Raw genomic sequence first — 27,288 nt, 5'->3', positions numbered from 1 at the left:
AGAAACTTTTTGTTGTGAAATCTACTCTTCAGGTTTTCCTGACAGAAGAAGGTGAACATGCATGAAGGTACCAAAAGTTCTGGAGTTTTTCAGGGCATTCACCTGCACCATGAGAATCTGATCTCATAACAATTAATATCCACAGAGAGCTGGGACTTGCAGCTGCTGGAGGGTGCTGAGAGAAGTACTGCTGGGCACCAGCATGCAAGCTAGGTACACGAAAATTTGGCATCCAGTGCCCCTTTTTTGAGTCACAAATATTTAAATGTAAGGGAAAAAGCCACACCAGCAATATAAATTCCTGATATTTTCCCTGCAATTAAAAAAAAAAAAAAGACATAAAGTTTATTTAATTTCACACTTGTCTTTCAGTTAACAAAGGTACAACTTAGCATAAATCCTTTTGGATATTATGTGCAATGTATTACATTATTTTTGGACAACTGCACAATGGCTGCAGCTGTTTTATAGGAAACTATGTCTGAAAAAGCTAATTATATTTCAAGTATTCGAGGGGAAGTGACCAGAAGAGAGGATAAATGGCAAGGATATTCATCAGGCACTGGCAGGAGCACAAGCACGATGTGATTGAGGTTTTAACACATTTCAGAAGCCTGCTGCCTGAGATAGTTTTGTGATTACGTAGTCGCTCATCTATTTCCCTTTGGTGTTTATGTTGGAAAGATGGCACGTTATTTTGAAAGAAGTGAAGAAAAAAAGAAGCTTGCAGAGGAAACTGTAGCAGCTAGTCCTGATATGGAGTAGTTTAACGATGAAACATGCAAGCAAAACACACAAGTCAAATGTTAAAAAAAAAAAAGAATGTACAACAGTGGTTTCATGCTTTCGAAGTAGATTGTGTATTTTTATTGTCCTGGAGTTAGCGTGAATCTTCCCCTTGGCTCTAACAGACCCTGAACTAGATCTTCCTGGCTGTTTTGGGAGAGTGAAATTTGCTTGCTTTGTAAGGAGGACAGATTATTCCTTTCAGACCAGAGGCCAGGTCTGCTTACCACTGTAGACACAGATGTGGGCATTACCTCTACTGGCATTTCCTTCCTCTTCCCAGTTGTGTTGTGGCTCCCTGTATTTCTTCTGATTTGGAAAATTACTTTGGTCATCACTCAACTGGAGCAGTAAAAAGAGCCTTGGAATTTTTGTGACACTGTATGGCACTCAGGTCTGCCACAAGGCAGGGTCTGTTTCCAAACAGTGAACTACACAACAGTGTGTTTTTCTTCAGACAAGAATCTGTTAATACTTTTGTCATTCCAATGTCTTGAAAGAAATATAATTAAAGCAAACAAACAAACAAAAAACCAAAAAAGACCCCAAAACCAGCAAAACAAAAAACAACCAAACAAAAACTTGGTGATTGTGAATTTTTCAAAACCTCTACCCATGTTTCATACCTTAAGGAACTGAGAAAATAAATAAAATCACAATACCTTTTTCCTATAGTCACAGTAAAATTCAAATAAAAGGAAGATGAAAATATTTGTATCTGTGGAAACTGCTGTCATTTTAAAAGAAGAGCAAAGGACTCTGTCTTATATCCTCTTTCTGGATCAACTAAATTTTCATAACCTGACAGGATTTCCTCACTGACTATCAAAATCTTAGGTCAACACCTTTTTTCAAACAGTGTAATAGTAAAGTTGCTAATAAAGAACTTGACTTCTAATGCATATGATTAAAAAAAAAGGAACACAACAAAACACTGATGCCTTCAATTAATGAAGAGGAATTGGGACAAATTGTTTAAATCTTCATAGGCTGTGCACAGAGACACAGGGTAGATGAAGACATACTAATATAAGGAAGATTTACAGTGAACATAAAGTCTCTGAAAGCATCTGAAATATTTTTTTGTATTGGTGCAGTTCACATTGGATATTATTCCCACTGCTATCTAGGACATTAGTCATGATACAGCACTAGCAACAGCTTGACCAAAAGCAGGGGGATAGCCCCAAATATTACAAGCCTGAGGCTCCCACTACCTACTCTTAAGACCACAGTCTTACAGATAAATGCACTCTTCAGGTAAAAAACAGACTTAGGAAAAACATTTATCTTTTGTACTACCTTGTATTACCTTGGAAATATGACAACATGTGGTTTTTTGTGTTAGGTTCAAAATATTTGTCACCACTACATGTAAAAGAGTTCAAAAGAAGGCAGAGGAGGAAAGTTATCCAATCCTCACAGGATCCAAAAGAGACCACAGGCTCACTTGGATTACAGCTGTAGTGATTTTCTCAGAAAACGCTTTGCTTCAGCTGAAACCAAAAAAGGGAAATGACACAGACGCATGAACTCCTGCACTAAAAGACAGGGAAAAGTCCCTGTACTGGAAGATATTCCAATATAAGAAATAGTTCCTGGAAGAAATCAAGATCAGCAAGCTAAATGCTTTTCAGCTACTCACAACACTATTCCATGAATTTAAAGTTGAGAGATCCAAAGGAGATCTCCTGGCCATTACTGCTTCTTCACTGACTCAGAGCTAATATCTTTCTTAAACTAGTACGTGTGAGTCAAAAATCAGATTTGAAAGCAATTGTCCTTGCCCAAAGCTGAAAATAAGTTTGACTGTAAAACAAATGTAATTATGTCTCTGCAGGAAGGAACACATCCAGAACGATCGTGAAGTTGGTTGTAATCAATGACCTTTTCCGAAATACCTTGAACTCTTTCTTTTGTTGATGGGACTTTCTAAAAGTATACTGGGAGCCATAGGTTTCTGGCTTGCACCCATTTTAAACATTGCTTATCACACAGTGCTACAATTTGTTATCAGATGACCCTGTGCTCATATACAAACACAACCACTATCAGGGACAGACAGGCTATAATCTGGCAATAACTTTAAAAAACAGAAACAAACACAATGTGTAGGGAATATTAATAAACGCACAGAATTCTGGCAAGGCATTATTAGACTACTACTAAGTAGCTGGAGGGAAGTACAGTAAGACATGATAAAAATCCACATTAATTTCAGTCTTGCTCCCTATGACATAAACTGTCCTAAATAGCTACTGTCACATGAAGTGCTCTCTTTAGAACAGCTCAAAATCCTTCAACCTTATCTAGCTTTTGCAAATGTGAGGATTTTAGAAGTTTCTATTGTGTCCAGTGAGTTAATACACAGATATTTGTACAAAACCAGTCTTTTAAGTACAACCATTATTCTAGCTTTGGGAGAAAGGTCTTAAAGAAAGACTCTTCTTTTAGCAGCTACCATACTAGCATATAGCACAGAATAAAATTATACAATTTCAGAATTCTTTAGTACTTATAAGAGTAGTCAGATTTTTAAAAGCACTCCCATATGTAAGGTAGTCTGATTTTACCAACTGCCAGCAGCTACCATGGCTCATAATGTGGTTTAAGTTGACAATTCCTTATAATATGACAGTTCATTATATTAACCTTCAACAGAAAATCAGTGAATCACTGTCTGTTTACTCTAGAGTGGGGATTATTTCCCTGTGTCATGGAAATTTAATGAAAATAGAATGACTATGCAGCTATCAGATACTTTAGTGGTGGGTACTACATAATTAGCTGAATAGATAAGAATAGAGAACCTAATTGCATATTTCTTTTGTCAGATTAACTTTTTGCAGACTATGGTGCCTTTTTTGTTAAGTAAAAAAAATGCCTGTATCAAAAAGACACATTTATGCTATTTATTGAAAGTTGCTCATGAATTTTTGAGGGCCATGACGCAAAATAAAAGGCAATAATTTCAAATTTAAGCTTGGGTAGAAATGGGTTTTTGTTTGGTTTTAATGTTGTTTTGGTGGAAAACAATGTACTTGCCCATATACAAATTCATCTTCCTTGACCAGCACACATATAGTCTTAAATTCCTCATTTTACATCCCTTGCCATCAATTCAAGTGGGACAAACCAGGAGGAAGACCAACCAAACAGTCTCTCTTCTTATACAGAACCCAGCCTTGGGATCCACAGGTCAGAATACAACCTCAACCTAAAATTCACAACTGGAATATACTACAAGGCACAAGGACAGATGTGCTCAATACCAAACCTCAGCAGACTGTTCAAGTATTTTCTTTTTATATTAATCTCTAGATTGTTTATCATATCTCTTTTTGGATCAAAACTTGCAACACATTCATGTTATATTACCAAAACCCAGAAACTTTGGTCAGCAAGTGTGCATGACATTAGTAAGGGTCACTTAGGAATTAAGCCTACCAAGTGTGGAAATATGGGATTCCATTTAAATGGTGCTTGTTCTGTCTAACCTTATCCCTCAAGCTGATGCAAGAGTTCCTGGAAAACTTCAAGCTTTGACATTTTACAGATAGGCTTATTTAGGAGAGCATGGAAGACTTTAAGCCACTCAATACCATTTTTCTTAGATATGTGGGGCACATTCTTTTTTTTAAAGATTTCAGTAGCTTATTTGCAAAATCAATCCAAAAGAAATAACACTGTTCAGTCAAAAGCTTAATTTTAGAGAATCCAGTCTCTGGATTTAAGATTTTTCTCGGTATTTTAATGCAGGTACTCTTCTCTCATCATTACCATGATGTCATTAATTACAATATTCCAGCTGACTAATCAGGAAGGAGATTGTGCCTAAACTGGATGAGGTTATGACTCTAAAGTATTGTTATCTCTTTCTGCTAAGGAAAGATTGGTCAGGGAACTCCCACTCAGGAATCCTTTCTTTTGTGCACTGAAGGGAGGTTGAGGTGCCTGTTCAATTTGCTTAATCACATACACTGGGGGGCTGGACCCCATTGCTTAGGCTGTGAAATTAATGCACTCATTCCCACATATAACCAGAAAATATTTGTATTTCAGAAGCACTCACAAGTCTCATGGCACATTTTCAAATATGGGAAAATGCAGTTTTCCCTAGAAATATTTATTACCTAATATTACCAAAATGTGATGTGGAAAAGAAAGCAGAAACAGATATAATGACATTTGAATACATGTATATATATGTGTGTGTTACCAGGATCAAAAAATTATGTGATGAAAGGATTTCCGTGTAGAATAATTTACTGAAGTCTCTTAATTAACCCATATTATTCAACTTATTATATTGTTATGTGTTATAAACAATTATGAACATATAGTATAAAAATAGATATTTTTACCCAGTAAAATTATACCTCAAGAAAAATGTTATCAAATATCTGATAAGACTTATTTTCCAGATAATCAAGTTATTTAATTAAAAGTTAAAGAATTAATCTATTTTGCAAATAATTATTTAATCATCCATGTGCCTATCCTTTGAGTGTATTCTAATTATTTTTCTTAACTGGTGTCAAGACAACAAAAAAATTAATTCTAATTAAATTTTGAATTTAAAATATGTTGATATATTCTAATATGCCCCTACAATTTAAATGGATTATCTTAGATAATTTGATATGGAATTTTATTGAACAAATTTTTCTTTCATTATTGCCTGACATGTTTATAGTCTGCCATATTTGACTTCAGTGGAGTCAATCCTCTTATTTCTTAATAGTGATAAACATAGCTATTAGTTCTTTGACATTGAAAATTCTAGATTATATTAACAAATAATAATAAAGATCTAAAGTGTATTCAATATCATTTCCCCATTTGGGATTTTATAATTGAGCCTACTTTTTTTGAAATATAGGCTTGCAAGACAACATGGAAATCTACAAATAACAGGGAGTATTAAGCAAGAATAAAATGGTAATATCACCTCTTGTATATGGTATTAAGGAAATAACTATTCAAATGTTTTTTCTGGTTCTGATGTTAACACTTCAGAAAAGTACATGAAAGGTTTGGACATAATTTTTAAAAGCAAGGGAATAATTTGGAGTTAGAAAATAGACCTTGAAGAAAGGGACTAAAAAAAGAATACACTGAACATTTCAAAGGGACTGTGAAGTATTTGGATTACAAATTGGTACAAAAGAAATACACTTTTGACAGTAGACAGTGCTTTAGTGTACCAGGAAGACCACAAAATGTTGAGAGGACTGGAAACTAATGGAATTTAACATAACTGGAATGCTTCCTACGTTTACCCATAGGAGTATTTGACATGGTGCTATTTTGAGGTTTTATGATGGCGATCAAATTGAAAGTTGATGATGATTAAGATTTGTGAATGCCAGAGTTTGGATTAGTGATTTTTAGTAGTCTCCTCTGACCCTAAAGTATGATCATAAAATGGTCTCTAAACATGAGAAGTTCTGTAAAATACATTTTTGTAATTAAAATTTGTAACCCATAGATTATTCCTACATTTAAGTGTTGCTAACTTGTTCCTCATTGCTTGGAGGCTAATTGGCCAGAGAGGGACTACACTCTTCTCTTTAGCAAATTCAGTGTTTTAATTTAAAATAGTTGTTCTAGTCTGCACAGCTGGTTCCAGTCAACTAAAATCAGTAGAATCATTCTTTTGACATCTCTACCGTCCTATGAGGTATTGCTCGTGGTATTGCATTTTTTAGTTCCTGTCAGGGTGAAACCAGCATTGTTAGCAGAGGATTCAATTTTTGCACTGGGTGGGGGGGGGGGGGGGGTAATTACATTAGATTTTAATGCACCATCTTCATTCTTTTACATACTGAACTTCTGCAATATTCTCCCTTTGAAGTGCTTAGATCCAGGAGATATATTCCTCAACTGATCTAAACTGACACGTGGCTGTTAAAGTAATTGTAATGTTGATTTCATCATTCTGAGAGATGGATTCTCAGATTGCAGAAATGTGAACCTAAAAGACAGAGAAGAACTTTCCTTTACCCTTTTCCTTTTTGTGTTTATTTTTCTCCTTTTCTCTTTTTCAACACATATTTAAAAGCAAAAAAAAGGTGCCAGTGGGAAATTACCAAGTGATCTGCAGATGATAGTTGTTTGCAAATGTGAAGGTAAGGGTATTTCCATTTGCTGAATTGAAATGCATTCCAAGTGGCACAGCCAGTACAGTGTCAAGCTTTTTGCTGCGATAAGGCTCAGGGCAGGAAGCCACGAGAGGTCAGGAAGGAAGCACTATCAGGCCTGAGAGGGGACTGAGCAGCAAAGGGAGCAGCAGAGCCTCTTGCATTTAGGCTGTGCAGCAGCTGCACTCTTTTCCAAAGATGAACAGCTACAAGTCTAAAATCCCATCTACTGCCTCTTTAAATTCACTGGGGAAAAAAAAAAATCCTCATTTGTTGTGTTTGTATTTTGCTTCTAGCAGCTTTGTAAGGGGAAGAGGGAAGCAGCAGGGAAAGTACAATTTCACATAAACATTTCTTCTGGGATGCAGACTGGTTTGTTTATAGCAATTTAGTTTGACCCTGGGCACACCAAAGGAAATGGCTTTACTGCTGGTTTTGCTCCACCATACCAGAGCTGGATCCAAGGCATTTAGTTTGCACTGGTATGTTTCCAAACATCACCAGCATCACCTGCTTCCTGATATACTGCCCAATGGGAAACAGGTCAGGGAGCAACTTAAGGAGAAAGGGAAAGCTCTAACAAAATCTGGCTTGTAAAGAGCCACCTACACTGCGAGATCCAGGGTTGTTGCTCTGTATTACACCACCAAAGGTTTTCAAAGTAGATTAGGGAATCCATCTAAGCTGGGCTGACAAAATCATTTTCCTATCTCATGAAATGAGGGAATTTCTAGTTTCTTCTTATTCCATGCTGTGATGAAATAAAGACATTTTACATTTTTCCTTTGAAAATGAGGGCAGCAGAAGAGCCATTTGCTTAATGTGTGTTCATTTGTTTCCTATTTCATCATTCCTTCATGATGTTGAAGATCTTGCTCTGGTGTTCACTTATAATGGGGAGGGGAGGGTGTTGGAGGAAACTTGGTAATTTGACTTCTGGTAGTTTAGAAAGGTTCTCTCTAAAAAAATCCTGATGCTGAAGGAGATGATTTTAGAATAGCTGATATCTGGTAGGACAGCTATGAAAGAGAGAACAGATCCATACCAGAGGCAGGAATCATGATGATGAATGAGTCTGCTTATTATTTGTCTTAGAACACATTTATTCTTCTTATTTTCTTGTTCAGGGAATATCAAATAGCCTAGAGAGTGTTAGTTCTTTCTTGGTTACACTGTGAATTTTATAGGATTTTGCCTGTTCCTCTGGCTTTGAAAATCATCATTTTCAGAATAAAAAGCAAGCAAACAAAGGAGAATTCTGTCCAAACATTCCTCACTAGCTCTTAAGATCAGTTAATGTAAAAACGTATGGCCACATCCCAGTGATTCTATAACCTTCAGTCATAGAGAAACTTCAATCTTGTTGCTACTATTTTATGCTTATATATTTAAATGGAAGCCAAAAAATTTATGAAGCCATCCAAAACATAAAGGGTGCAAGCCAGTGCCCACTGCATTTAATGGAAGCAAGATACCAAAACCAGCATCAGCTCCAAAAACCTGTCTAAAATTACAATTACTCACAGTAGTAAACTTGTGCTTTGGGATCCGTGCCCAACTTTGTGCACAGGAACTCATTCCAAATTAATCAGTGGGATTGTTCAACTGCACTCTCTTGAATTATGGAAGAATAACCAAGAATCTTGTCCAACCTACAGCAAAAGAGACCAGTTCAACAGGAACATAAAGAAAAAATCAATACTTAAGAAAACTGAAAATACATCTTAAACGCTGGAGCTTTTCATACCTTTGAAGAGTCAGTTTATGCCTGCTGAAGAAAGGTAAAAAAAAGTTCACCTTTGGGAAAATATATTATCTACCTGTGCTGCCAAGGTCAGTGAGACCTGTTCTGCTTTGAGTAAGTACTGCTGGGGCAGAAAAAGCAGACTGGGAGGTAGCTTTATGAACTGCTATTTATTTGCTACATTCCCTACAGAAGTGAAAATATAGAGCTAAATTCCAGAAGGTCTTTAATGGTGCAACTCCATAACCTTAACCATTTTCATATGGAGGAGAGAAGAATTTGGTTCATGGCATGACACTTGTGTAAAAGTAATTCTTTTTAGCTGCCATTAATAGCAAACTTGTGCAACATTATTGTGTGGCACTTCTATAATGGGAAAGTTAGTGGAGCCTGACAAAACCTGGCCCAATTTTAGATCAGGTTTTGAGCAAAACTAGGACAGTTTCTGGCATGATCTAGAGATTTTTATTAATTTGGAACAGAGGCAAAATTGGGCTGCTCCACCCAAAATGAATTTTTACACTTACTTGAACATCAAAGTACAGTTTAAGAGCAAGCCAAAATAAATGAACTCAAAGTATATCCACAAATCCTGCAAGTCAGAGCTAACAAGGCCTTTAGAAAGCTTTGCCAGCTACCATTTGCTATGCATACAACTCCCTATGTATGCAGCCGCTATAAAAAGTTAATGCTAATACATCATGAAAAGAACAATATTTTGTTTACAGTAAGTGGTATGTTCAAAGGCATGATCAAGTTCAGCCTAATTTTTCTTCCCATAAATTAAATTTGACTGCTTTTCTTGCCCTCTACAGGTCCTTTTCTCTATGTACAGGTAGCAGAGTCCTAGGGAAGAGACAGAGATATATGCTATCCAAACCCAATATACGTCTAATTAAGCAAGTAGACAGCTCTTCTCAGTATTCTAGCTAACAAACATTTTTTTTTTCCTTTCCAAGTAGAGCCAAAAGATATTTTTCATAAGATTACAGCCAGCAACACTAACTCTGTATATTGGCTGTAATATCTGATTAAAAATGAACTTTTCAGTGAACTGAAATGCACCAAATTGGAGGACAAATGATCTGACCTTGTAAAAAAGTAACAGTACAATGCCGTTTGGAGGATACTTTAGAAATAGCTTTAAAAATATTTATGTAAATGGAAAGAGGCTTCATTTTGTTACATCTTTAGACCAATAATTAAGTCCTATGGACTCTCCCTGATCTTCTTATTCCTGTTTGTTGTCTTCCTAACAGTCACATATCAGTTAATTTTCTTGGTTTGAATCATAGCTATTGAATTTCTTCCATAAAATAATGTTTTCAGACCAGATACATCTATTTACCTATGCCCTCCTGTGTGCTGTTATAGACATGGTTAAAAAAACATACCTTATTTAATTTATAGAACCAGAAGAAATCTCAACTAAAAATGCCATTTTAAAAATCAGAACAGTTGGATTAGATGAAATCCCTTTACCTCCTGCTTGAAGGCTGGAGTTGGCTTAATAAGGGATATAAACCTGTAAGGTGAAATATTTAGTGAACATGCTGTTTGTCATTAGAATTTGGTTTGGAGTTTTCAGGAGACTTGCCAGATAATGATCTGAAGGCACAAAATTCCTCCAGTAGTTTCTCCATCCCACTTTGTGTAACACCATCTTCTGTGGCTGATGGCAACTTCTAATCCAGAGCTTTCATCACCAGACTGCTTTGTGTTTTTAAGCAAAGTGAAATTCAGTGCTTGAGAAAAGTGAAAGGATGTTGATATACTGGATAATAACTCTAGCAAAATAAGTAATAGCATTCACAAACCTTCCATGAGGAAGTGAAAATGAAGTTTTTAGATATCATCTCAGTATCAGACATGTTACACACCCTCTCTGCTCACTTAATAACCTAAAATCTCAATTTTATCTCCTTAGACATCTGGTGCAGATCACAGATACAAAACATTTGGAAAAACAGGTCACGAAATTCTGCATGAGATTAATGATCAAAGCAGACTTAATTTTAGGTAAATGGAGAAAACATCACACACACACACCCCCCACCTGTGTTTGATGGACCCAAGTCTATCAGCAGGTATGATGATTCACTGTCCCTCACAAACAGGCCACCAGCTGGGCAAACAGGTAATGAAAAAAGAGATTTTTTTTGTTTGTTTTATTTTGGGGGGTCTTTGTTTGTTTACTTGTTTGGCTTTTTGTTTCATAGTTGGTTGTTTTTTGGTTTTTTTTTTGCAAAGCTTGAAAAGACCTGAATGATACAGTGATAAGCACCAACAAATGTCCAATAAGCAGAGAACAGTTTAATTTGGAAAATTTCCTTAGTTCTTTTTGGTGAAGTCACAGATATCTTTTCATCATTCATACCCTAGTTTCATCTCTACAAAAGTAATCTGCCTTCTTATACCTTTAAAGATAGAGATTTGGGTAAGTAGTTGATTTAGATAAGGTAGTACAGATTGTAGAAGACTGATGAATGTGGCAGCTGCAATCTCGTGGCAGAAAAGCAACAGTAAGTCACATCTTCCTGGGGTGTTTAGGCAAGTAGGGAAGTAAGCAAGTAACCCAGACAGGCATGAGAGTATCATCTCTCATTCCAACAAGCAATAATAGATGTGTGGACCATACCTCATGATCCTGGGTAGAGCAGAACAACTAATCTTCCTAATGTATGACCATCTTGAGAGAAATCCTACTCCACAGAAGTCATCTTATTTTGGTTATTTTCTTAGTACATAATTATGAGTGAAGCTAAAATATTCTCCATTCATACTGAGATTTTCACATGGGAACCCAAGATACCATCACTTTTTTTGTTGTCATTTGGTACTGAGTTATTTACTGGGATATATTCCTGAGAACTTTAACAGGAAAGAACAGTAGCTGACATCTGGCAGAAATATAGACAGTTATGTAGATTATAAACAGAATGATCTATCACTTTTAGCAAATATATACCAGAACAAAAGGCATTAAGTAGGAGCCTAAATGGCAAAACATTGGTGGCAGGAAGAGATCAAAGAAATCCTGCTCTTTGCTATATGAATAGAGTAGGTGAAATTACTATACAAGGAAGAGTCTTATATAAAATTAGCATTGATATGTTTATCCTTGTTTTGAATACAGCTTTGTTTGAACCGAGAAAAAAATCATAAAGCAGCCAACAGTGCTTGAGCATGGGCATCCTTTATTGCTGTATTATGTTTTCAGGAAAGATTGATTTCCACCCTCTCCTTTTCCTACCCCCTGCCATTAAAAATAAAGGTTTACTCCACTAATACATTTTTATTCATTTGAAGGAATTGAATAGAAACATTATATAGAAGTTTGAGCTAAAATATTATGGAGAAAAACATTTCCTTCTTAAGAAGCACATTTAAAAAGCATATCTTAATAGAACACTATATGCTCTAGTAAAAAAATAAATATTACATGACTGCCCTATTTCCCTCTCTTAACAGTGGTCCCAGACAAGACAACATTTCTTCACCCACTTTTTTACCATGTATTAACAGTGTAAACTCAGTTGTTAAAACAATACAAAATATTCAAACCAGAAGCTGCAATCAAGTTCACTAAATTGTATGATATTCATTTGACTAACTTTGTTACAAGGAACAGCTGCAATCAAGTGGATGCTGAAGGCTGCATTTTGAACACCAGCAACCAGTGCTGCTGCTCCCACAATACTAATGCATTGGCACTTAATCATTAAGTTGCTGTTGATGCAAGATATTTTGATGTTTGCCTGTGCCTTTTGCCAGAGTGGTGATTAGGGTCAGGAAAGCAGAATATTTGTGGATGGCTCAGATATTTCAATAGAAGATCCAGACTAAACTGTTGGCATATATGGCTTTAAACAAAGTGGCTGATTTTGTTCTGATCTTGTGGCACACATATACACACATTCCATTTAGCACTGGGGTTGGTAACCTGACTCAGAGTCAGAATGGGCATGAAGGACCATGAATTCTGCAGATAATTCACTGGTATCACTATGGCAATGGCTTAACTGGACAAGCTTTGGTTCTGACTTAGTTTTTCTGCATGAAGTTGTTTCAAGATAGGAATTGTGAACCTTCAGAATGAGGCCTTGGCCACACTATTCTCTGTCAGGATTTTATTTCTGTATTCTGAAGAATTTTATTTTACAGGTTCTTAAAACTCACATATGTGGGGTTTTTTCTATGCAAATGAATTGTCCTCACTAAAGATACAAAAATGCAAGATGCATGATAACATTCCCAAATACTACACGAACAGTTGCTAAGATGAGTAGGTTGTACCTCAGTGGCTCTAAATTCTGGTATAAAGGGATTTTGTTAATGAAAGTGAAGTAATTAGCTCCACCATATCTTGCTATCATGCAAAGTATAAAAAGACCAAGTTCATTGTATAATGCACTTTTAAATTTGCAATAGGGACAAACTGAAGCAAATCAACAGTGTACCTGCACAAGTGTGGTAGTACTCATCACAAGCAGGTATTATATGGTCTGAGAAGAGAGCTTAAGAAACCCTGAAAGATTCATTTATAGAATAATATGCACAAGTGAAAGTCCCTTCTTAACTGCTTTCAGTATAAAGTTGCCCTCTGTTTGAGGCAGCAGAGTTCAGAAATCTTTCAAGCCTCTGGGATTTGGTGTGTATTTAATTATTACACCACCTGCTTTATTTAAATTATCTATAAAGAGGGATTGACACCATTTAAAGAGTTATGTTGTCTTTTGTGGCTCAGTAAAAATTATATGTGCCATCAACTTATATCAACAGCTGTTTAGAAATTTTTTTGTCATTTCTGACAGAATATATAGTTTTGTGGATATTAAAGAATTTCACATGAATATCAGTACTGTATTTTTAAAATTGAAGCATTTTGATCTCACAAGGACTTTTAGGACTTTCTGTTCAGATTCATCAAGCAGTTTTATATTTTATTTTAACAATAATATACAATACAATAAAAACAAAGACTTGAGTAACACTTGTTTTGTCTTTCCAGATGTAATAAGATATTTCCAAATTTCCTCTCTTGCACAAAATCAGAGTATTTACTCCAGGCTAGGTATGTTTTTTGCTATTATATGTTTTATAGTTAGACCTAGAAGCCAGATCAAATTTACATATATGTGTATATAAATATATATATATATATATACACATATGGAAGCTACTTCAGGTCTTGAATTAGGTTTTTGATGACAACTCCTCTAGCTTCCATATATAACAGATTCCATCTGAGAGTCACTCAGAGCAGGTGCTTGAAGAAGATTTTGTTAATATCTTCTAAAGAAACTGGTCCTGGCCTCCACCCCCAAGAAAGCACTACAATACAATGGAAGGAAATTCTGGACAGTATATTCTGTAGAAATAGCAAAATCTTAGCATATTATAATGTCTTTGGAAGGTTTCTTCTTTCTTCTCTCTAGCTATGTAAGTTGTTAACTTTTTTTTTTTTTCCTGCAGAGGTCTTTTAGTCCTTGGCTGCCAGCCATGGTAAAACAGCTGAACATCTTGATTATCAACAACTTCAGCTGTATTTCCATCCTAGAAATAATTTCTTTCCTGACTCAGGTGGCAATTCAGCCACAGAATAACAGGAAAATGAACTTATGTTTCCAAAAGGGTATAAAACTTTAGACAATCAGGCTTCAGCAAGAAACCTGACCTGAAGTGTGAAGTTCTGCACTTTAGTTTTGAAACCATAAGGTTCAGAAGGTGCCAAATCAAGTTCAAAATTATATCTTTAACCTCCTGAGGCCTTCTTTCTGTGTTAACAATTATAGCAATAGTGGGCAGTGTAGTAGTTCCTTCCAGTAAAAATGAATGTAATTATTAGAATGTATAAGAAATTATTAATGAAATTTAAGTCTTTTGAGGAAAAAAGTTTAATTTTCCAATCTGAGCGCCACATATTAGTTTGAATGCAAAAGTGACTGGAGATTTTGTGTTAGATTCACCTGCTGTGAATGACAAGATCACCATCAGCTGTTTCTCTGTTTTAAAGTTTAGCATTAATATGTGTCCTAGATCAGCAGGATCCCACAAAAGTGTTATCCTTCAACATCTCTGAACCCAAATCATTAGTGCATTTAGGGAAAGAGGATGAACAGCTAAGGAAGAAGTATCCTAAAATACTCTCTCCCATGAATTGAAAATGAAATACAATTTTTAGTAGTATATCCATGAAGTTGGTTGTTTTTCAAACCCTGGAGTTTGAAATTCTGCTGAAAATACCTATACAGACAATGCTTCTGTTTAAAACGATATACAAATATTACCTCTGAAGAGAAGGTGTTAACTTCTAAAAGAAGATCCAATTGCCAAACTTTCATGGTTTTAATTTAAATATCATGGCCTTTATAAATTAAGCATAAAGGCTGGGCCCTGCTGTGTAGATGTATAATTTCATTAGTTAATCAGAGATTAATTGAGAGGCGAATTAGATATGAATTAGAAATCAACAGGCTGTTTTGAGCAAGAATCTTTGTCATCCATTCCATGCAGCTGTTTTCTCAAAAAGCATTGCTAGTACATGCAGATACTTCTTATTATTCTGTTAAAACAGAATGTTGGTATATGACTGCCCCTAAAGGACACCTTTTTAACAGCAATGAGTTTATTTGTCCTTCTGCTATGAACAGCGATCATAAAGCTATATTCAGATATGCTCTAAACACTAGACAGCTGTGTCAAGCAGTCCAACTTCTGTCAAATAAACAATTTTATTTAAAGAAAAATAATTTGTTTTCTTACCGAGAAATTTTCAACGCTTACCACAAAACTCCAGGCTGGATTTCCTTGTTCTTCTTGATCTAGCTAGGGATTTAGTTTCACAAGCTCGAGAAGAGGCCTGTGGGCATCTCATGAGGTTTAACAAGACTAAGTGCAAGTGGCTGCACCTGGGTCAGAGCAACACCAGTACCTGCAGAGGCTGGGGATGAAGAGATGGAGAACAGTCCTGCTGACAAGGATTTGGGGGTGATTCAGAAGGAGAGACTGGAGGTAACCTGGCAGTGTGTGCTCACAGCCAAAAAAGCCAGTTGTGTCCTGGCTACATCCAAACATCCTGGCCAGCAGGGACAGGGAAGGGGTTCTGCCCCACTCTGGTGAGACCCCACCTGCAGGGCTGCATCCAGCTCTGGGGTCCCAGCAGAGGAAGGACATGGACCTGCTGGAGCAAGTCCAGAGGAGGTATGTCATGTTGATCACAGGAATGGAGTACCTGACCTCTGAGGAAAGGCTGAGAGAATTGGGATTGTTCAGCTTGAAGAGGGAAAGGCTTCAGGGTGACCTAATGGTGGCCTTTTGGTGTCTGAGGGGATCTCATAGGAAAGATGGAGAGAGACAATTTACAAGAGCATGTAGTGATGGGACAAGAGAGAATGGCTTCAAACTGAGAGTAGGTTTAGATTGGATATTAGTGAGAATTTTTTTACTTTGAGGTTAGATAGGTACCAGGGTTGAAGGTTGGAGCAGGTTGCACAGAGAAGTTGTGGGTGCCCCAAATCTTAAAAGTGTTTAAGGCCAGGTTGGATGGAGCTCTGAGCAACAGATCTAGTGGAAGGTGCCCCTGCCCATGGCAGAGGAGTTGGAAATGGATGATCCTTAAATCCCTTCCGGCCCAGGTTATTCTATGGTTCTGTGATATTTTTTTGCTCAGAACAAAGAAACAAAAGACCACTACAGACCCCCTGCTTCACTAAGGTTAGGTGCCTGCACATAAAGAGCAGGAGGCATGTCAACAAAATTCAGTCATTAAGGGTAGTTATCTCCTCCAAGGATCCTGGATGCAGATAGAGATTCCCCTGATTTAGACACCTACTTTAGTCTCAACCTGAGACACAAATCTCTAGCTGTAGAAGGACTATTAAGCTTTAGAAGTTTCTAAATAAGTAGATTTCCTTTGTTCCTTGCAGCACACTCTGGGGCCTTTCTTAGTGTCCAGCCCACAACACAGGCTGGGCTTTAGGGACATGTTTTGGTTCACTGTATTGGAAAGAATGAACTTAACTAACCAGAGCACAATAATTAGAAAACAGAAAGGGGAGATAGAAAAGAGCTGGAGAAAATGAAACAGCATCATACAGCTCTGTAGGGAAAAATAGTGTCCCTGTTAAAACTAGGCTAATAAATAGATCCATCAATACAGCCAGAAATCAAAAAAAGATACCAGGCTTACAGGGGATTTCTCTTGAAAATTTCATATGCCTGAAAGTTTGACTGTTTTTTCAACTTCTTTAGTTGTCCTAATATAAAATATTCCCTCTCTAATGTTTTCCTCTGATATCTTTAATCTGAGAATGCTGTAGAGAAGACAGCGAAAATATATGCTTCTGTATGGTTTTGGGTTTATTTCTTTACTTTACTATTTTATGTAATAGCTTTAAATATAACAGTTTTCAGGGAAAGATTGTGATCTCTTGAGGTCTCCAGAAATTTCATTTTATGTTCTAGAAGCACAGTAATATTAATCTTGGTGTACTCTTATTTAGACCTTTCTGGATTTTTCTGCTTATCTAAAATTGCCTCTCCTTTTATGGCTGGAAAATACATAGCCCATTTTAGTCAAGCCATTGTATCTTGTTGTCGTGAGTGGAAGTGTTCACACCAAGCACTGAAGTCTTTCAGCTGCTCTCCATAAATTCCCTCTGCAGAAACACAGTGGCTGCTCCAAAGGACAATTTAGAGCACAGCATTTAATTTCTAATTTACATAATTCTGTATCAAACCCTCTTTTCCTGAATAAAATGAGAGTCTAAGCAGATTAGGCAGTAAGTAGGAAACCTTAATTGGATACCTAAAACTGGAAAGTGTGACTGATCTTCCTGCTATTAAATAGATAGTATGGACAGCTTTAAATATAATTAGGAAAGACATTTCAGGATATAGTCTTCTTTGTAGTGGCATTATGGCAGTAAGGCTATGAGGCAGGCAAGTTTTACACAGGAATTTAATAACTTTATAAGCCATAACTGGGGAAAAAGTACACCAATTTTTGAGTCAACAAGCTCTTAAATGTGTTAAAATTGAAATGGCATGGAAGCCATTTACATCAGTTCAAGGGGACCCTGAGAAAGCCAGAGGAAGGGAGATTCATAAAGGGTTACTACCTACATAGAAACCATATCTAGCTCAGGAAATCCCAGAGCTTCAAATGTTTGAAGGCTGAGAGAGCATTCAGGAAAACAAGATATACGTTTGCCCTGTTCTTATAGTTTCCCTTAGGCATTTGCTTTTGGTCACTGCCAGAAATTGGATACTGTGTTAAGCAGACCTTGGTCTGACCTAGAACAGATGCTGTTATGGACATATTTATGTTTTTTAAGAAATAAACCACAGACACATCTTACAGTTTCTTTTTATTTTTTTATATTTCAAAAAAGGCACACATTTCACAGTGGAAAAACATCTTCCAGGTGACATTTCAGAGAACTTGTTTGTTTTTGCCTGCATATAACATTGCTAGTTCTTCAGTCTTTGAAATAAGTTTTTTTTTTTCCTCAATTAATATCTGGTTAATAAAAAGCAACAGATTTAGAAAAGCATGATATTTTTTAGGGAGGCACTGATACATTCTGTTTACTAACAAACTACTTCAAAGCCTTTAGAAAGCATCCTCATCCTAATTTAGCTTGCTGTTTCTCTAAAAAGTTTAGGAGATGAAAGCAGAGCTAATCCTCAATCCACTCACCATCCTGGTTATACAGGCAGCACCAATACAATGCCTTCTTGATTAGAAGTGAATCAGGTGCAGAGTGCAAGGAGAAGACATCAATGGAAAAGATGCAGATTACCATTGTTTCACTGGGGAATGGACATCCTCTCAGGCCTAATCTATGCAGTGCTATCAGGTGCTAAAATATTCTCTTGGAGGGTACAGCAGCAAACAAACAGGGTCCTCATTGTACTGCTCCCAGGTATCTCGTGTTCACTTGTGATCACATGCTGTTACAAGAGGAATGTGCAACAATAACATGACAGCCCTGGTGAACACATTCACAAGATTTACCTGTCAAGAGGACAGCGGACGTGCTGCACTGGAAGGCAGGGATGATAGCTCATTTCCTTGTTTTGTCTTCTTTGCAGAAAACAGGACCATTTGAGGGGCCTGTAGTTGAAGAGAGAGAGTAGCCTCTGTTTAGTAAGCTGTGACTTGATAATGCTAAGAGAATTTTCAAGCATGTTCTGTTTGATCTGCTGTTTAGGCCAGCTGACAGCATAAGCTGTTTAATGATTGCCTTTTAACTCCATATGAGCACAGTGTTACCTGACAAATATATTGAAAGACTTCAATCACTGTCAACTGGGGAAACTATGACAAAAGCTGTTCTCAGTGATATAAACCTTGGGCCTGGCATGAAACCTTTATCATGTTCTCCTTTTTAACTATCTACTTCCTTAACTAGAATTTCAAGGCAATTCTTTAAAAAAAACCAAAATGTAAAACCATGCTTGAAGCACAAAAAATAGATGTCTTTGCATTGATTCCGCTCTATCTGCAAAAAATCAGTAGAGAACAATGAAAAGAAGAATTCTTCTTTAGGAACTGGTAGCCACTGTGAGCCATAACAGAAATCAATTACTCTGACAGTCCACCAACTTCCCAAGAGCTTTGTAAGAAAAGAGACTGAAGGCTTGGGATGCAGGCAGACACTTAAGCAAAGTTTTCATTGCCATAATAATTATTAATATCCACTAGCTATATTCTTATGAAATGCACTTTTAGACTAGACTTAGTTTCTGCTGTAGTGCAAGTAGGTTAGATAAAAAACTGGATTGTCCTACAAGGAGAGACTGAAGAAAAAGATTGTTTTTCCTCAGGAGAGGAAAAAGCTGAGGGGAATGTGGCCAAAGGTCATCACAAAGACAGTGAATAAAGTGCATGTGACAAAGCTGAAATGGTCAACCACCAGTTCTGTAGCAGCAGAATGAGAGGAATTTTATTGAAACTACTAGAAATGGGTTTAAAAGAGGTAAAACATTTCTTTGCACAGCAGGCAGTAACCTTGTGAGTTTGCTGCCATGTGAGGCAATTGAGGCAGTCAATGGCAGCAGGTTCAAAAGGGGTTAGTCAAATTCACTGGGAACAGCTCCATAAACAGGTTCTGAAGGGAATAGCCAGAGACATCACCCTAGACATCCCTCTTGCAACAGCTGTGGCTGTTGGGAGGTGTAATGGGAAAACACCACAGGACGTGGTTGGCCTTGCAGGCTTTTCCCCAGACACTGTCTTCTCTTGTGTTGTTGGAGTTAGACTGTGGACACAGGCCATACTCAGACCCAGCAGGGTATTTCTCATGTTATGTCATGAGAACTGAATACAAGCTTCTGCAGTCAGTGAATTTTCCTTCCCCTTAATTTAAACCACAAGTGTGAGACTTGCAGGAAAAGGTCAGTGTCCATCAGCCAGCTTTCCTTCGTATGCTACCCTCAAAAGAGCTTGCACTTAGGCTAAATCTTAAACACCATGAGGAATTGTGTTGATTTGAGTCTTGAAGTTTAGCCCATGTATACCTGAAGTACCTGGCATTCAATTCTTCTGTGAAACAAAGAGAACCTAAGGGTTCACATCTGAAAGATAACAGATAAAACCACAATGAATGAACAAACCAAAACGGCACTAATTGCTTCCTATTACAAGTAGTTCATCACTTTCCTTAAGTGAAGTCTCTCTCCTCATCTTCCATCTTTGACCTTCTCTTACTAGGGAAGTAAAAGCTTGCCCTCATGTTTCTGTCCTCTCCTTTTCTTTCTGACTTTGTTCTTCCTTTCCCTACTGGTTTTAGCACAGCTACAGGACTTAGGAATGTGGGTCTTAACTAAAATGTGGTGTTTTGGAGAACTTCCATGAGACTCTGGATCTCCATCAATGAAAAAAGCACACAGAATTTCTTCTAAAGGCACTCATTTCAGTGTTTGCAATGTGCTTTTGAGGAGCTTGCAAGGAAATGCTATGTGAATTCCACATCCTGTTACTAAAGTCCAGAATACAGAGAGGATAAAGATGGACTGCCAAGCTCAGCAGCAACATGGTGTGTGCTTGTTTTCACATTTTGCCTGCCTCTCAAGCATGCCATATAGTCATGGATCCACACAGAATCTTGCCTCTGAAAAAGAGTGAGCACCAAATGCTTTAAATAATAATGAAAAAAGTCTCAGCTGCCCACAATGCATATACAGGCAACAGTTTCCACCTAGGCTTCTAAATTAGAGGTAGCATATGGCAAGGTTTGCATTCCTTGTAGAAAAATATAATAATTTTTTTGTATTAGTGTGTGATCCTTTTTTAGCAAAAAGAAGAGAGAAAATAATGATTTCTTACATTGTCTAGCTAGGATCTGCTGACTGATAAGCAGAAAGGTGAAAGGAAAAGACATGCATGCCTGCTGTTAAAGAAAAGCCTATTTGTACATAATGCTCTGGAGAAATTATTGAACATTTCATCCACACAAAATGCCAGCCCTGTCACTCTGCCAGGGTCAGTGAGACCTGGGCCAATCTATTGAGTCTGTTCTAGTTATGCAAGTTAAACGGTTTAGTGGTTGCTTTAATTAGGAACCACATTTTGTTTACAAACTCACAAAAAATGGTAGCAAAGAATGTTCCATGCCCATACTTACCAGCCCCAGAACTTGTCCTAACTCTCGTCTCCCAAAAAGGCTTTCTATACCTTTTTCCACCCATGCCTGGCAAGGTGCCAGAAACGCATCCCAGAGTGTAACAAGCATAGGTATCACAGCATAAAAGTGAGATGCAGCACAAAGCATCTCTTCTGTGAGAATCCCATGCAGGACAAGGACAAGGAAGGCTAAGACATTACTGGCACTGTAAGGAAAACAACAGGAATTTAAATTAAAGAACAATAAAAAAAATTATTCACATCTTCCTACATCTGTTAACAACATCACTGCAAATGTTTTCATTGTGACATCAATCTTTCCTTCACATAATGCTTTTTTCTCATTCTTATCTCACAAACATATCCGCACCATCTTCCACACTGCTTTTTCTTGCAGATAGGAATGACCTTTCATAATATATTTGTCCAGTTTCACCTTTACCTGACACACACCCTGAATGTTGCTTCATTAAATTTCTCAAAATTTTTAACTCACCAAACATCTCAAAACACTAAGGATTTGAAGAGTTGTAATGGAAGTGACTTTGTGACCTCAGTGCTCTGCCAGGTTGAGAAGCACTTAGCATTACTCCAGGTGACATGATGAAGGGACCAGTTCTGACCAACTAACACCATGGTCAGTCATGTCATTTTATAGTTTGCAAACATCCCTAGTGAATCAGGAGAATGACCCTCCAAGATGTACTGAAATCCAAAGAAAAATACAAGAAAATTTGGGCTGCAGCAGGACCAGACATCCTGTTCAGAGAAGTTGTTCTTCTGTGCAGCTTCCTTTCCCCACTTCCTCTTGGCTTCTAGTCCTGTCCTCGGGTCATTAGACCACATCACTTCCCTGTTGTTAGCAGGTTATAAATACTGAGACAGATACCTACTGACATGATACTGATAGCAGTTTGATAGCAACAGATCTACATTATCAGCTGTAGCACTTGCCTAAAGGCTAACAGAGATTTGCTGAGTCCTTCTTGCTGCTAAATACCAGCTGCAAATTTGCAACTTCTTTTCTTTAAGCCTTAAAATCTTTACCATGTTAATATTCACTCAGCCTTGTAATTTTTCCTACGTGGCTGAAACACAGCACATGAAGATCTGTCAACCCACAAAATGTACCTTTTTTAAAAGAATATTTTAACAACCCAGCAGTGCAGCACATTTATCACTGGTTAATACAGGGTTCTTAAACCAAAGCACTGCTGATCAATAGTGAAGTACCTAACTCTTAGCTTTATTGATTATGTCTGCACAGGCTTAATTCACAGGTTAACCATCCTGGCTCCCCAGATCTCTTCTTAGCTGAACTTTGACACAGCTTGCACAGAGTGAAGAGTATCTGCCTATCACATTCTTGATCTTTAAGCTAATCAATACATTCTAAATCTGTTGGCAAGTGCTAGAAAATTTGGTGCTGGTTTAGCTGGAGAGAAAAAAGATTCTCAGCATGAGCTCAGTTTTCAGCACACACCACAAAGAAACTTAAATTCACTATTTTCTGTCACAAAAGAGGAACAATGAACTGATGTTGTCTGATGTTCTCCTTGTAAAAATCACCTGAATTATTTTGATTTTTCCTAAAACCAGAAGTGACTATTTTTTAAATTAAAAACAATAACAACATCAACAAAGCCTCCATCAATAAACCACGAATTTCAGGAAAATCCCAGTGTATGATAAAGACAAAAATGTCATTGCTGTAACAGATTTCAGAGGACCCTGTTTGAACACAGCCTCTGTATTTGCAGGAGTCCAATTAGCAAGATGTCACCCAGCTGACTGAAGAAGTGAAGCTGCAATCTGTGCATTAAAATCAGGTTCTTGGCAAATTTTTCAAGTTGTTCTCTAAGTCCATACTCTGTAATAGCCAGTAAGGGTGTTATCATTGGTTTCAAGTATGGGAGAAGATTTCTGCTGTGCAGAAGTCAGTGGGAGTGAAGGATTTGAGTGAAGAGAAGGAAAAGGGTGGGAATATCCATTCAGCAGTACATCAGTGTACAGTTTTCACAGCTGTGTCAACCAAGGCAAGGAGGGGAGGATTCATTTGGGATTAAGCTTCTTCTCTTGGTGTACTGTACAGCTTTCTGGAATAGATTTGCTAGAAAATCATTTGAGAAGAGGAAGAGTAAGGATTTTCAACCCTACAGACTGCAACAAATACTTAGATGTGCTGACTGTATAGGCTTTACTGTCCCTTTCACAGTTTTGAGACCATGGGTATGACATTAGTTTCTGACACATGCAAGTTTACCCCAGAACCTACATGTTCACGTTTTGCATGCAGAATTCAGCACCATGGCAGAACAACAACTGTGGCAGAAGAACCACAGCAAATACAGCAGTTGACCAACACTGCAGTTATGGACACTGGGTTCTGGCTTGGCTGTGAGTGTAACCATAAGGAAACAAAGACATTGAACATTGTGAAGATCTCACAGGCTGGCTGTGTTAAGGGATATCAACTACCTGAGGCACAAGGCTAGTTTGCAGGCCTGTCCTGTACAGAAGACTCTCGTTTTACATATCTTGTGATTGCTTTGCAAGCCTTTGTTCAGAATTTCTCCAGTGCTGTCTGGGAGAGAAGAGTCCTGTCTGGTGACTCTCCATGCATCTCATTCTGTCCCCTCATATATCCACCTAAGCAATATTAGGCATTCTTAGTTTCTGTGTCCAATATCTTGAGGTTGGCATATTGAGCTGTTGTATTGAACACAGTTCATGCCTTCCAGGCAATGACCTAAATGGTTTTTAAGATATCTCAATGCAGATGTCATTTCAGAAACTGCTCAAGTTTAAAAATAGATGTTGAAAACCATCTGCAGAATCATGAGCCTTGTTGTTAGTCTCACAGACTCTACAGATTCAGTTACTTATCTGTTTCCTGGAGGTGGAGCAAGACATCTATTCCCAAAAGGCATTTCCCTCCCAAGGCTAATGGGTGGAAGAAACTGGACAGAAAGCTGCACCCGCCAGGGACTGGCCGTCCTGTGAAGAATGGGGAGAGCTGATTGTGTGAAGTAATAGCTGTGACTCCCCAAGGAGAGCGAAAGATGGAGGGGAAAACAAGGGAGGGCAAGTGAAGCCCATGGCAGATTAAGATCTTTTTCCCTCTTTCTTCTTGTTGGCTGCAGCTGGGTCTCACCCACTCTCCGTCTTGAAACTGTCAGCAAGCCAATGCCTGGCACCACGGCCAAGTAATTACTGATGACATGTGAGCAGTATTTTTCCAGATTGGCTTTCCTGCCTTTCTGCAAGAAAAATAAACCAAAAGCTGTACCCCAACAAACATGACAGGAAAAATAACAATACTTGTACGGGACTGATACTGGAACAGTGCTGCTCCCCCAGCTGCAGACTGGAGAGAACTGCTACCACTTTCACCCTTCATCGATTCAGCAAGGAAGGGAAAGATTGAAGGCAGGATGGGAGAAGGCTTCTTTCCAAAGGTCAGAACATCTCTTTTAGCCAAATTCAGTACCACACAAGGATAGGGAGAAGGCGGCAATATAGAAATCTCTGGGTATGGCAGTAACTGAGACAGACATAGAACTGCTTGTATTTGATTTACTGGAAAATAAAAGAACACTACTGTTCACTCCTCTCCTCTTCTTTCAGTCTGAGTTATATGACTCATTCTGCCATCTTTTTAAATCCTGTCTGCATGTGGGTCCTCCCAAATGATGATTTCTACTAAATTCTTTCTCAACAATTAATCTCTTCATTTTAAGATGGGAAAATCAAACATAAAATTCCATTCTGTATTAACTGGCTTCAATGATCTAGCCTGAAAAGTTACCTGCTGGCCTATGTAATATATTGTCTCATTTTATCGATTAAAATCAGGACCAGAGATCCAATTATTCAAAGAGAAATCTGCACACAAACAAGATCTCATTTCTACCCAGAAGAGTGCCTCTTTTATTTTTAATTTTCACATGGAACCTTCATTCTATGATTCTCAGTAGAAGCCACAGAGAATAGATTTCTAACCTTCATCCTCTGCAACCTGTGAGATGTTTGTAATCTCTCCTTTTGTGGACACACAAACAGAAGATGGATGGATGGATGGATGGATGGATGGATGGATGGATGGATGGATGGATGGATGGATGGATGGATGGATGTGGTTAATTTGGTGGTCTTATATCTGTTTTTACACTTTAAGGACATTGTTTCTCTTCCCTTCATACCTACAGATGCCAGATTTAGTAGAGCAGCCCTGGAAAAGTAATATAGTTAGGCCTCCTGGAATATATTCATTTTAGAAAGCAAACAATTCATGTTTAGAAGAGAGAAAATATTGAGTCATTGTATAGGTCAATAAATGAGCAAAGGAACTGGGATATGATTTGCCACAGGCAAATTAACTAGTTTATCTGAGATAAAGAAATAAAGAAGAAAAAATATTTAGAACTACAAAAACTCAGAATGGGAAAAAATAATTCATACTACAAATGTTAGCAGTTATTCCTACAGGTAGTGGTAATTCTGTAAAATATTCAAAATCCCTGGTTTTGTATGCTTCTCACTAGAAGGCATTTTCAGGATATTTTTTGCATTCTATTGACAAGTGAATTTCTTCATTGATGTTTTTGCTTATTATGAAATCAATTATGTTAGAGTCATGTAAGAATAAAAAATTCCATTCAAAGAAAAAATTCTGTCTAGCTGTCTAGGCCTGCGAGCTTAATTCAAAATACTATCAATTTGAAAGCCTCAAATTTGGGGTCCTCCAAATGAGACCACCCAGCCAAAGTTCCTATGGTAATCAGTGAGATATGTCAAAAGAGTTCTGGTAAAACTTGATAAAAATCTAGATTTCCTTGAAATAAATGGTGCAAAAGCTGCGCTCACTCCTGCAGAAGCAAGTTATCAAAATAGCATGCTTTAAGATGATTTAAACCAACCCATTGTCCTTAATGCCACAATAGAGCAGAGCACACAGAGCTCCTGTTCCTCAGCTGAAGGATAATAACTTCCTGCTGAGGGATGGTGACTCCTCTGGATGTGTTAACTCATTCATTTTCAATCACATACTCATGTCTGTGAGCAACTCACCAGAAGGTGCTGTCTGAGAAGCAACTGGTATTTACCCAGCTCTGCTCCTCTGAAATCTTACCCCTGTCTTTCCCCTGGCTCAAGTCTTTGGTTCATGCTCCTGGTGGATGAAAATTTTCTCTGTCTCATGGGGCAATTGTCTCTGACCAAACGGCTGAGCTCCTTCTAAGGCAGTTTCTGAACCACTACAATTTGTCCACAAAATTTTTAGTGACAAAATATAAACCAGTACTCAGTCTGTGAATAGAGATAGGCTTAATCACTACATAGTATTGTAGCAGGATAGGGTTAATGCAGATAAAAAGGACAGCTCTGTGAGACAAGAGCTGCAGTGTCAAAATGAGAAGATAACCAAATGCTGTACTCATGAAAATACTGAGCTTTCCTTATTTTTTTTCTTTTTGAAATATATTCCACATGTAACTTCCCACAGCATTATGAAAACATGAACAGAACTGAATAAGAAAAGAAATTGCAGAAGCAAGCCTTTATGTAAGACATATCTCTGTGTTCTCATGAGCAAGTTTGGAGCTTCTTCCTCTGGCACTCATTTCTGAGTGCTTTGACACACATAAACCTGCCTGTGCAAGAAAGAAATGCTTATGGTAAAGTTATTAAAAAATTAAATTAGTCTTCAGATATTTGGACAGATCCTAAATAGAGAGTGCATTTATAACATACTAACAGCAGAGGAGTCACAATCTGCCTCACAGAAAATCCCTGAATTTTACCTGCTTACATTATCCCCTCTTCTGCTCTGTGACTCAATGTGCATATTTTTTGCCAGGTGGTCCAACAAGTCCAGTTCCTTCCACTGGAAAAGAAGTTACTTCTGCACTTTGCAAACCAACAGGTCCTGTAGACATGCTGATGTGCACAGTGCCAAGGGCATGCACTTGTTACAGTGTAAACAT

At 37.6% G+C, this 27,288-nt stretch overlaps 1 long non-coding RNA gene across 3 annotated transcripts in view; it reads right to left on the bottom strand.

Moving 5' to 3' along the window:
* Window positions 1-8,450: 8,450 nt before the first annotated feature.
* The window catches only part of LOC135289427 (uncharacterized), a 43,588-nt gene continuing 24,750 nt past the window's right edge, over window positions 8,451-27,288 (bottom strand). For 2 of the 3 annotated variants that reach the window (XR_010352181.1, XR_010352178.1), the window contains exon 4: window positions 18,179-18,793. This is a non-coding gene — a long non-coding RNA (uncharacterized LOC135289427). Of the gene's footprint in view, window positions 8,582-18,178; window positions 18,794-27,288 lie in introns of those variants that run through there. The other variant, XR_010352184.1, reaches the window with a different exon arrangement.

Source organism: Passer domesticus, chromosome 1 (genome assembly GCF_036417665.1).
Source record: "Passer domesticus isolate bPasDom1 chromosome 1, bPasDom1.hap1, whole genome shotgun sequence".
NCBI lineage: Eukaryota > Metazoa > Chordata > Aves > Passeriformes > Passeridae > Passer > Passer domesticus.
This window is presented reverse-complemented; position numbering and strand designations above follow the sequence as displayed.